At 42.1% G+C, this 13599-nt stretch overlaps 1 protein-coding gene across 2 annotated transcripts in view; it reads left to right on the forward strand.

The window, feature by feature from the left end:
• Positions 1–13599, forward strand: part of CASZ1 (castor zinc finger 1) — a 469392-nt gene that overhangs the window by 120910 nt on the left and 334883 nt on the right. For both annotated transcript variants that reach the window (XM_089658417.1, XM_089658416.1), the window contains exon 2: positions 7763–7866. The gene's annotated coding sequence lies outside the window, so the exon portion shown is untranslated. The remainder of the gene's footprint in view (positions 1–7762; positions 7867–13599) is intronic.

Here is a 13599-nt window from a genome sequence, read left to right on the forward strand (position 1 = left end):
TTACAGCACTAGATCATCCTAATCCCTGGTGACTTGTGTCATTGTGCAACTCTGAGGTTATTCAGTCACAGATAAGTAGAATCTTGTCCAACCCAAAAGATGGTTGTGTTGGGTTTTAGAGAAGTTCACCTGAACATGGTGCTATAGAGAAGTTCACCTGAACATGGTGCTATAGAGAAGTTCACCTGAACATGGTGCTATAGAGAAGTTCACCTGAACATGGTGCTATAGAGAAGTTCACCTGAGAAAGGCTGCTATAGACCAAAGTTCTTCAATTCTGACATATTTGCAGTAAGTTCATTAGAATTTCTATTATAGTCCATGCTTTTTCAACTAGGGTTACATGGAACCCTAGGGTGCCTCCAGAGATTGATGGAGGTTCCTTGAGCAATAAGCAATGACACATTGATCTCCCAACTACAATGACTACCAATGTAAGGGCAATTTCCCACTGACATTAAGGGATCATATCTGCATAGCTATCATTCTATCATTCAGGTTCTATCATTGGGGAAAAAGCAAGGGCTTTTCCCCCAATGATCACCAATATAATGGGGCATTTTTTCACTAAACCACCAACATAAGGAGGCATTCCTCCACTGCACACAACCTATGGAGGCTTTCCTCCACTGCACACAACCTATGGAGGCTTTCCTCCACTGCACACAACCTATGGAGGCTTTCCTCCACTGACCACTAATGTAAAAAAGCATTTCACCGCTGGACCACTAATGTAAGGATTAATTTCTTCACTAACCACCAATGTAAGGAGGCATTTCTCCTCTAGTGCCCCATAACCAGCACCTTGCTATGGGGCACTCAGCGGGGGACCCAAGAAGAGGAGGATCGGAGCTGCTCTGTCAAAACTATTACACAGAGCAGCTAACTATGAATATTAAAAAAAATTAACCCTTTCGATCACTGCTGCAAAGAAAAATTGGTCTCCTACCCTATCAGACTATGTGGCAGAGTGGTTTAAATCTCGGGACTGGACGGACAGAAATGTAAATCCTTTGGGAGGTATAACAGCCCTGATATACTCTCACCAGCTGCTTTATTAGCTACACCTGTTGAATTGCTTATTTATTTCAGGTACTTAAATAGTGCCATCAATTTTATGCTGCACTTTACATATATATTGTACATTCACATCAGTCCCTAACCCTCAAGGAGTGTACAATGTTTGGTCCCTAACTCACATTCATACATACACATACTAGTGCCAATTTAGACTGGAACCAGTTAACCAACCAGCATGTCTTTGTAGTGTGGGAGGAAACCCACGCAGGCACAGGGAGAACATGCAAACTCCAGGCAGGTGGTGCTGTGGTTGGGATTTGAACCAACGATCCTAGTACTGCCAGGCGGACGTGCTAACCATTTAGCCACTGTGCTGCTTGTTAACACAAATTGCTAATCGGCCAATCACATGGCAGCAACTCAATGCATTTAGGCATCTAGACATGGTGAAGACGACTTGCTGAAGTTCAAACCAAGCATCAGAATGGATAAGAAAGTGACTTTGAACATGGCATGGTTGTTGGTGCCAGACAGGCTGGTCTGTGTATGTCAAAAACTGCTGATCTACTGGGATCTTCACACACAACCATCTTTAGGGTTTACAGAGAATGGTCCAAAAAAGAGAAAATATCTAGTGAGCAGCAGTTGTGTGGATGAAAATGCCTTGTTGATGTCAGAGGAGAATGGGCAGACTTGTTTGAGTTGATAGAAAGTCAACAGTAACTCAAATAACCCCTCATTACAACCAAGGTTTGCAGAATACCATCTCTGAAAGCACAACATGTTGAACCTTGAAGCAGATGGGCTACATAAGCAGAAGACCGCACCGTGTGCCACTCCTGTCAGCTAAGAACAGGAAACGGAGGCTACAATTCGCACAGGCTCACCAAAATTGGACAATAGAAGAGTTGCCTGGTCTGATATTTCTGAATTTCAGCTGCAACATTCAGATGGTAGGGTCAGAATTTGGTGTAAACAACATGAAAGCATGGATCCATCCTGCCTTCTATCAATGGATCAGGCTAATGATGGTGGTGTAATGGTGTGGTGGATATTTTCTTGGCACACTTTGGGCCCTTTAGTACCAATTGAGCATCATGTATATGCCACGGCCTACCTGAGTATTGTTGCTGACCATGTCCATCCCTCTATGACTCCAGTGTCCCCATCTTCTGATGGCAGGATAATGCACCATGTCACAAACCTCAAATCATCTCAAACTGGTTCCTTGAACATGACAATGAGTTTCCTGTACTCCAATGGCCTCCACAGTCACCAGATCTCCATCCAGTAGAGCACCTTTGGGATGTGGTGGAACGGGAGATTCCCATTATGGATGTGCAGCCAACAAATCTGCAGCAACTGTGTGATGCTATCATGTCAATATGGACCAAAATCTCTGAGGAATGTTTCCAACACCTTGTTGATTCTATGCCACGAAGAATGGAGGCAGTTCTGAAGGCAAAAGGGGGTCCATAAAACCAAGGTGTACCTAATAAAGTGGCTGGTGTGTGTATATACTGTCATTTTTAGATATTTGCCTGGAGTTCAGCTGAAAATCTCCAACTGATAACTACAACATGGAAAGTCATATTAAGAACGACTTATACAGTATCTAGTTACTGTTTAGATGTTTATCTAAATAACTTGGTCTAAAGGAAAGGGCACACACTTGCCATCCTTCCCGTGTTTCCACATCCTGTGTAAATGAATTGCTTCTCGAGGTAAGAATAGAGCTTTTTTGCCAAGACTTCGCACACATACAAAAAAATTAGTTATTAAAGTGCAAACAGGAAGGGGATTTTTTTTCCAAAATGTGCATATCGGATATTCAAAACAGGGATTGCCATGGAAACGCCACAATATTTGTTTAAATGATACGCGGACTCTTGGTAGCTGCATGGACACATTTGGCCCCGTGTTTGGCCGCGTCCCTATCTGAAAGGGATCTTAACAGTTACCCTTTGTTATTTAACAATTGGCTGCTTTTCCTCCACTCTTCTGTTGGGTCCCTACATTCATAGCGTAGGACAGGTTCAGGATATGTTCATATAGAAGGGCCGCGCTTAGTCACCGCTTTCCTTCTCTGCTATGGAGAAAGTAGGACAGCTACGAGCAACGTGTCCGAGCAATTCTGCTGGAGGACAACTTACACATTTCTTTCTGAAATTTCTCAAGGTTGAGGTTGATTAGTAAATGTTGTTGTGGACTTTGGCTGGTGTCAAGGTATAAAGCTGGGAAATATGATTATCCTCTGCATAAAATGACACATCATAATCTTCTTGTAATGAGCTGATAATGGAATAAGTACAAATTAACCAAAGACTTGCACTAAGCTGCTAATATTTGGAAAATGTATGGCAGTGTTCATTTCCTGTTTTTTTGTATAAGATTTATTGGAATTAAAAATGCATGTAAGTGAAAGAAGTGGCGATAATGGGGTTGATTTACTAAAGGCAAATAGGCCATTTGCTGTGCAGGTAGGGATGAGCTTGGTTTGGTCCAAACTCGGTCCGAACCTATGGGAAGCTGTCACGTGATCACATCCCTGCAGCTGGGGCAATGGCTGAGACATCGTTGACCTAACATGACTACATTTGGTCAATAGTTTGGTGTGTGGGAAGCTGTCACGTGATCACATCCTTGTAGCTGGGGCAATGGCTGTGACATCATTGACCTACCATGGCTACATTTGGTCAATAGTTTGGCGTGTGGGACGTTTTCACGTGATCACATCCCTGTAGCTGGGGCAATGGCTGTGACATCATTGACCTACCATGGCTACATTTGGTCAATAGTTTGGTGTGTGGGAAGTTTTCACGTGATCACATCCCTGCAGGTGGGCAATGGCTGTGACATCGTTGACCTAACATGGCTACGTTTGGTCAATAGTTTGGTGTGTGGGAAGCTGTCACGTGATCACATCCCTTCAGCTGGGGCAATGGCTGAGACATCATTGACCTAACATGGCTACGTTTGGTCAATAGTTTGGTGTGTGGGAAGCTGTCGCGTGATCACATCCCTTCAGCTGGAGGAATGGCTGTGACATCATTGACCTAACATGTCTACATTTGGTCAATAGTTTGGTGTGTGGGAAGCTGTCATGTGATCACATCCCTGCAGCTGGGGCAATGGCTGTGACATCATTGACCTAACATGGCTACATTTGGTCAATAGTTTGGTGTGGGTGGAAGACCGCACTGAACTGGTGGCCCAACCAGTAGGTTATTGGTGGATATCTGAACGATGAGTGTGGTAGGAGTGGATTAAAGGGTATTTATCCCCTAAAGGTAAGCAATGGTATTGTTGAGATCTTTTCGCTAATACTTTTCCGATACGACCACAATGTCATTTCAGCTTAAGCAAAAGGAGCGCCAGTCTCACCCCCCCAAAATGAAAAGCCAGCTGATACAAATGTTGAAGCTGCTGACTTTTAATAAAAGGACACCGACCGTGCGCATATATGCGGCCTCTCGGCGGCTGGGACTTGATGCTGAGCGGCCACCTATTTGCAAAGCATTTGTAAACATGCTGCACGCTCCCAGCATATGTGTTTGTGTCAGCATCCCACGGAAAGGTCCCAATCTCTCCTTGCGATGGAGACCTTTCCAATCATGTGCCAGCCAGTCTCGGTGGTCACATGACCCTAAACCCTGCCTCCCGGCTATGGAAAACCCTTAAAGGGGTGTAAAGGGGTTAACAAAGGAAAACCAAATGTGAAGCTGCAAGGCCTCCTGCGGTGCTGCGTTTTGTGAATGGTCCTGCAGTCTTCTGGGATCTGTTCTGTGACCCAGAAGGCTGAGGGCAAGGAGATGGTTGGCTGAATATCGCCTAGGCCAGGGGTTTCCAAAATTTCTGAGCAAAGGACCAGTTTACTTTCCTTCAGACTTTGAAGGGGTCAGACTGTGATCAGTGTGAGTAGAAAATGCCCCAGCATCAATGGAAGTAAAGCATGTCCCATCATTGGTACTAGTGGGAGGAATAGTGCCCCATTGTTGTATTAGGGGAAGAAATAGTGCCCTATCATTGGTTTCATTGGTAGGAATAGTACCCCGTTGTTGGTATCAGGGAAAGAAATAGTGCTCCATTACTGGTGTCAGTGGGAAGAATAGGGCCCTACAGTTGATGTCAGTGGTAGGAATAGTGTCCTATTGTTGGTATTAGGGGCAGAAATAATGCCCCATCATTGGTCTCAGTGGGCAGCATACTACCTCATTTTTGGTATCAGGGCAAGGAATAGTGCCCCATCATTGATGTTAATGGAAAGAATAGGGCCCTGCAGTTTGTGTCAGTGGAAGGAATAGTATCCCATCAATGGCGTCAGTGGGAAGAATAGTGCCCCATCAATGGCGTCAGTGGGAGGAATAGTGTCCCATCAATGGCGTCAGTGGGCGAAATAGTGTCCCATCAATGGCGTCAGTGGGAGGAATAGTGTCCCATCAATGGCGTCAGTGGGCGGAATAGTGTCCCATCAATGGCGTCAGTGGGAGGAATAGTGTCCCATCAATGGCGTCAGTGGGCGGAATAGTGTCCCATCAAGGGTGTGAGTGGGAGGAATAGTGTCCCGTCAGTGGCATCAGTGGGAAAAATAGTGTCCCATCAATGGTGTCAGTGGAAAGAATAGTGTCCCATCAATGGCGTCAGTGGGAGGAATAGTGTCCCATCAATGGCGTGAGTAGGAAGAATAGTGTCCCATCAATGGAGTCAGTAGGAAGAATAGTGTCCCATCAATGGCGTCAGTGGGAGAAATGGTGCCCTATTGCTGGTATCAGTGACAGGAATTCTACCTTATTGTTGGTGTAAAAAGAATAGTATTAGTAGGAGGAATAGTGTCCAAGGGGCCTGATAAAGGCAAGCAAAGGGCCACATCCAGCCCCCCCGGACAGTTTGGTGACCACTGGCTTAGGTGATCTGGGCGGATGTGGGAGCAAGTACCCGTCAAAGACCTCTGTTGTTCAAATAATTAAAGAGTTCTGTGTTTATGGAACTCCTGCCATGCTTTCTATTCAGATTTTAGATTTTATATATATACAGTCAGGTCCATAAATATTGGGACATCAACACAATTCTAACATTTTTGGCTCTATACACCAGCACAATGGATTTGAAATGAAACAAATAAGATGTGCTTTAACTGCAGACTGTCAGCTTTAATTTGAGGGTATTTACATCCAAATCAGGTGAACGGTGTAGGAATTACAATGGTTTGCATATGTGCCTCCCACTTGTTAAGGGACCAAAAGTAATGGGACAGAATAATAATCATAAATCAAACTTTCACTTTTTAATACTTGGTTGCAAATCCTTTGCAGTCAATTACAGCCTGAAGTCTGCAACGCATAGACATCACCAGACGCTGGGTTTCATCCCTGGTGATGCTCTGCCAGGCCTCTACTGCAACTGTCTTCAGTTCCTGCTTGTTCTTGGGGCATTTTCCCTTCAGTTTTGTCTTCAGCAAGTGAAATGCATGCTCAATCGGATTCAGGTCAGGTGTTTGACTTGGCCATTGCATAACATTCCACTTCTTTCCCTTAAACTCTTTGGTTGCTTTTGCAGTCTGCTTTGGGTCATTGTCCATCTGCACTGTGAAGCGTCCAATGAGTTCTGAAGCACTTGGCTGAATATGAGCAGATAATATTGCCCGAAACACTTCACAATTCATCCTGCTGCTTTTGTCAGCAGTCACATCATCAATAAATACAAGAGAACCAGTTCCATTGGCAGCCATACATGCCCACGCCATGACACTACCACCACCATGCTTCACTGATGAGGTGGTATGCTTAGGATCATGAGCAGTTCCTTTCCTTCTCCATACTCTTCTCTTCCCATCACTCTGGTACAAGTTGATCTTGGTCTCCTCTGTCCATAGGATGTTGTTCCAGAACTGTGAAGGCTTTTTTAGATGTCGTTTGGCAAACTCTAATCTGGCCTTCCTGTTTTTGAGGCTCACCAATGGTTTACATCTTGTGGTGAACCCTCTGTATTCACTCTGGTGAAGTCTTCTCTTGATTGTTGACTTTGACACACATACACCTACCTCCTGGAGAGTGTTCTTGATCTGGCCAACTGTTGTGAAGGGTGTTTTCTTCACCAGGGAAAGAATTCTTCGGTCATCCACCACAGTTGTTTTCCGTGGTCTTCGGGTCTTTTGGTGTTGCTGAGCTCACCGGTGCGTTCCTTCTTTTTAAGAATGTTCCAAACAGTTGTTTTGGCCACACCTAATGTTTTTGCTATCTCTCTGATGGGTTTGTTTTGTTTTTTCAGCCTAATGATGGCTTCACTGATAGTGACAGCTCTTTGGATCTCATCTTGAGAGTTGACAGCAACAGATTCCAAATGCAAATAGCACACTTGAAATGAACTCTGGACCTTTTATCTGCTCATTGTAATTGGGATAATGAGGGAATAACACACACCTGGCCATGGAACAGCTGAGAAGCCAATTGTCCCATTACTTTTGGTCCCTTAACAAGTGGGAGGCACATATGCAAACTGTTGTAATTCCTACACCGTTCACCTGATTTGGATGTAAATACCCTCAAATTAAAGCTGACAGTCTGCAGTTAAAGCACATCTTGTTCGTTTCATTTCAAATCCATTGTGGTGGTGTATAGAGCCAAAAATGTTAGAATTGTGTCCATGTCCCAATATTTATGGACCTGACTGTATATATATGATATATAGTGTGTGAGAATCGAATGTGAAAGGTATGTAATTTATGTTTTGCTTTTTTTTTTAGCGATCCGTTGAAGGCAGCTCATATTGATAGCACAGAGAGCAAAGCCGGCGCTGAGGTCTAACAGGCTGGAATGGACATCTCTTCTGCTGGATGTTATCTACAAGGTATGTCAACTATATACATTTTATAAATAATTAGTATGTACTGTATATATACTGTGTGTGTGTGTATATATGTATGTATGTATATGTGTATATATATATATATATATATATATATATATCCTCCATATATGCTCCAAATCCCGGTGCTGCAAATATCCCACTCTAAGCACTTAAGATTTGGACGTATACACGCTTATATCACCTAAAACAGCACGTTTATGTTGTGTTTGGAGGACTGATCACATTGTATGGACACTTGCAAGTGAATTAGTGTTTGGCATCACAGATCACAGTACACTGTGTAGAATGGACTTACATTTGACACATGTTGTATGATTATCGTATGTTGTATGGGTATTACAATTGATTGCAAGCATTGTGCACTAGTGGTATGTTATTTTTGAAATTTGCACTTTCAGTGTATATTTGATTTATTGACTTTTAAAGGAACAGCGCACCATTTATTTTCCCTCTACATCACAAGTTTTTGTTTAAGTGAATGAGTACATTGATGTAATGGTAGCTGCACTTCCATGTACATATCACAGCTGACTATTTGACTATTGTGTCTGTGTGTGTGTGTGTGTATATATATATGTGTGTATATATATGTATGTGTGTGTGTGTGTATATATATATATATATATATATATATATATATATATATATATTTATTTATTTATTTGGTTGGATATCACCATTTTCAGTAGTTATATTGCCTTTTCTGGGGGGTTTTAGACACATAGCAGTACATACTTTTTTCTTTGAGGACACTGAATCTCCCACCCACAGCTCATTTGCCCATCATTAAGGCTAACTTTTAGGTAGTCAGCTAGAACAAACCCAAGCTCGCCCAATGCTGATTCCATTGCCACCGGGACTGAAAATGAAGGAAAATCCAAAGATTGGAGTTGTGACCATATGAGAAATAAGGGGAGATCTTCCAATGGGAATACTTTGATTACAGCAGTCTAAAGGGGGTTACCCTCACTTTGGAGAGATTACCTCTCATTTCCTCCGTCTGTATGACAGAAAGTGAAGGGAAATCTTTCGAATGAGACACAGATTTAAAAAAAAAGCATGTGACAAGTGTATAAACCAATACATACTCTACAAATTAGATGAAAATAAGCTGTGGCTTTGGATATGATTTAATTTGAGTGTTGCTCTGCGGCAATGTATCCACGGGCCAATGTTGGGGCTGTAATTCTGTTATTGAGAGCTGTGAGCACCGCAAGTCACCATGGTTTTGGATTTGACATGCAAGATATATGAAGTACTTTTAACATGTGAGTTATAACATAAGACAGCAAAATCCTCTCTTATATTAAAAGAGGTATAGACTCCAGAGAGAGAGATATCATTTCCCCCCGGTACAAATCATTAGTAAGACCTCATCTGGAATATGCAGTTCAGTTTTGGCCACCAATTCACAAAAAGAACATTGGGGAACTGGAGAAAGTACAGAGAAGAGCAACCAAACTGATAAGTGGCATGGAGGAGATCAGCTATGAGGAAAGATTAGAGGAACTGAATTTATTCTCTCTTGAGAAGAGGAGATTAAGGAAGGATATGATCACCATGTATAATACATAAGGGGGGATATGATCTCCATGTATAATACATAAGGGGGGATATGATCTCCATGTATAATACATAAGGGGGGATATGATCTCCATGTATAATACATAAGGGGGGATATGATCTCCATGTATAATACATAAGGGGGATATGATCTCCATGTATAATACATAAGGGGGGGATATGATCACCATGTATAATACATAAGGGGGGGTATGATCTCTATGTATAATACATAAGGGGGGATATGATCTCCATGTATAATACATAAGGGGGATATGATCTCCATGTATAATACATGAGGGGGGAATATGATCTCCATGTATAATACATAAGGGGGATATGATCTCCATGTATAATACATAAGGGGGATATGATCTCCATGTATAATACATAAGGGGGGGATATGATCTCCATGTATAATACATAAGGGGGATATGATCTCCATGTATAATACATAAGGGGGGGGGGATATGATCACCATGTATAATACATAAGGGGAGATATGATCTCCATGTATAATACATAAGGGGGGATATGATCACCATGTATAATACATAAGGGGGGATATGATCACCATGTATAATACATAAGGGGGATATGATCTCCGTGTATAATACATAAGGGGGGATATGATCTCCATGTATAATACATAAGGGGGATATGATCACCATGTATAATACATAAGGGGGGATATGATCACCATGTATAATACATAAGGGGGATATGATCTCCATGTATAATACATAAGGGGGGATATGATCACCATGAATAATACATAAGGGGGGGGGGGGATATGATCACCATGTATAATACATAAGGGGGGGGGGATATGATCACCATGTATAATACATAAGGGGGGATATGATCACCATGTATAATACATAAGGGGGGATATGATCTCCATGTATAATACATAAGGGGGGATATGATCTCCATGTATAATACATAAGGGGGGATGTGATCTCCATGTATAATACATAAGGGGGGATGTGATCTCCATGTATAATACATAAGGGGGGATGTGATCTCCATGTATAATACATAAGGGGGATATGATCTCCATGTATAATACATAAGGGGGGATATGATCACCATGTATAATACATAAGGGGGATAAGATCTCCATGTATAATACATAAGGGGGGATATGATCACCATGTATAATACATAAGGGGGGGATATGATCACCATGTATAATACATAAGGGGGGGATATGATCACCATGTATAATACATAAGGGGGATATGATCTCCATGTATAATACATAAGGGGGATATGATCTCCATGTATAATACATAAGGGGGGGATATGATCACCATGTATAATACATAAGGGGGGGTATGATCTCTATGTATAATACATAAGGGGGGATATGATCTCCATGTATAATACATAAGGGGGATATGATCTCCATGTATAATACATGAGGGGGGAATATGATCTCCATGTATAATACATAAGGGGGATATGATCTCCATGTATAATACATAAGGGGGGGGGGGATATGATCACCATGTATAATACATAAGGGGGGATATGATCTCCATGTATAATACATAAGGGGGATATGATCTCCATGTATAATACATAAGGGGGGGGGATATGATCACCATGTATAATACATAAGGGGGGATATGATCTCCATGTATAATACATAAGGGGGGATATGATCTCCATGTATAATACATAAGGGGGGATATGATCACCATGTATAATACATAAGGGGGGATATGATCTCCATGTATAATACATAAGGGGGGATATGATCACCATGTATAATACATAAGGGGGGATATGATCTCCATGTATAATACATAAGGGGGGATATGATCACCATGTATAATACATAAGGGGGATATGATCTCCATGTATAATACATAAGGGGGGATATGATCACCATGTATAATACATAAGGGGGGATATGATCTCCATGTATAATAGATAAGGGGGGGGGATATGATCTCCATGTATAATACATAAGGGGGGATATGATCTCCATGTATAATACATAAGGGGGGATATGATCTCCATGTATAATACATAAGGGGGGATATGATCTCCATGTATAATACATCAGTGGTTCATATAGTGAACTCGGTGTAGAGTTATTCACTCTGAGGTCATCACAGAGGACAAGGGGGCACTCTTTACGTCTGGAGGAAAAGAAATTTAATCTCCTAACACAGAAAGGTTTCTTCACAGTAAGAGATGTGAAAATGTGGAATAGACTCCCTCAAGTGGAGTGGACTCCCACTGGCCAACTCAGTGGATTGCTGTAGGAAAGTCCTGGATTCTTTCTTGGATACACAGAATATAACTGGATATAACATTTATAGGTAAAGTTGATCCAGGGAATATCCGATTGCTTCTCGGGGGATCAGGAAGGAATTTTTTTCCCTGCAGGAGCAAATTGGATCATGCTTTGCTGGGTTTTTTTGCCTTTCTCTGGATCAACTGTGGGTGTAGGATTCTAACTTTTTTTTTTTTTTTAATGGTTGAACTGAATGGACTTTTGTCTTTTTTCAGCCAGACTAACTATGTAACTATGTATTGGTAGGAATGACTTTCCATGCTTCTGCCATAACAGGAATACTTATATTATAAATATTTAGTGCAGTGTTTTTGAAAATATCTCTATAACACTTGAATCTCCATAAGGCGATAAAAACAGGTGGTTCCGCTGCGATTTTACTGCCTACTGGAAGCCTAACATGAAAGCCAGATGCGTTCCTACACATGAGCTTTGATTCAAGGGTGTGGCATCGTCAGACTTGCCCATTGAAGTCAATGGGACCATACCTATTAAAGTCAATGGGACCACGTCGAATGCTTGGCTCACTGTTGACGTGCGGCAGTCCAATGCCAAAACACCATTCGGCAGAACAGAAAGGGGAGGCATTCAGGAAGTATTGAACTTGAACTCGATGTGCATTTACAAACATGTCCGCTTCTATCTGTCCAGTGTATGCATTGAATGCTGTGTTTGGATAAGCGTCTGACATGTGCTTTATTACTTTAGATTACAATTTTTTATCTGTAAGGATTTTTTTTTATTTTTATTCTGTAAAGAAGCCGGATTGTCAGCCATTTTTGAATCACTTAAAAAAAAAAAAAAAACTCCCCTTGTTTTATGTCTGAGGGGCATCAGCGCTTTTACAATGTGAAACCTCTTGAATCCCTTGTAGTTAGGCTGATGTCGGCTGTCTACTAAATCACGCTGATAGGCGATCAGTATAACATTAGCTCTCCGCCACAGTCACATCTGATAATCTATCCATTTGTACGTATTAAATCTAATATTACTTCCTTTACAGTTCATTGTGGCCGCCACACCCCCTCTGTGTCTGCTACAAGACCACAAATCCTAATTTCAGAGCGATCCAACCACTGCAATATGACATTAGATGGCATATAATTAGAATTTAAAGTTTGCCTGCTGATGTACTTCAGTTACATTTTGTCCATGTTTAACAAGCATTATAATAACATGTTTCCTAACATAAATTGTAGCAATATTACAAGGAGCAGAACAAAGGCTTTCTGGTTGTATTAGGGCGGAAGGCATGATAGTCTCAACAAAGCGCAGAGATCGTTATATTTTTTAAAGCTGAACTCCTGTCAGATATCAAAGCCGCATTTAATCTAGGTATGTGCTCCTTTGAAACTGCCTGTAAGTATATACAGAGATGTCTGAGAATACAGGTACTCAGGAGAGCATTGCACACAGGTAGGAGGAATCGGGAGTGGGAAGCGCACAGGGTGCAGGGCTCAGGAGTGTGTATCACACAGGGTGCAGGGTTTAGGAGTGTGTGTCACTTAGGGTGCAGGGCTCAGGAGTGTATGTCACTTAGGGTGCAGGGCTCAGGAGTGCAAATCACACAGGGTGCAGGTTTTGGGAGTGTGTATCACACAGGGTGCAGGGCTCAGGAGTGTGTGTCACTTAGGGTGCAGGGCTCAGGAGTGCTTATCACACAGGGTACAGGGCTCAGGAGTGTGTATCACTAAGGATGCAGGGCTCATGAGTGTGTATCACACAGGGTGCAGGGCTCAGGAGTGTGTATCACATAGGATGCAGGGCTCATGAGTGTGTATCACACAGGGTGCAGGGCTCAGGAGTCCTTATCACACAGGGTTCAGGGCTCAGGAGTG

This window comes from Staurois parvus, unplaced genomic scaffold (genome assembly GCF_062004578.1).
Source record: "Staurois parvus isolate SC_StPar_1 unplaced genomic scaffold, SC_StPar_1.0 ptg001066l, whole genome shotgun sequence".
Taxonomy (NCBI): domain Eukaryota; kingdom Metazoa; phylum Chordata; class Amphibia; order Anura; family Ranidae; genus Staurois; species Staurois parvus.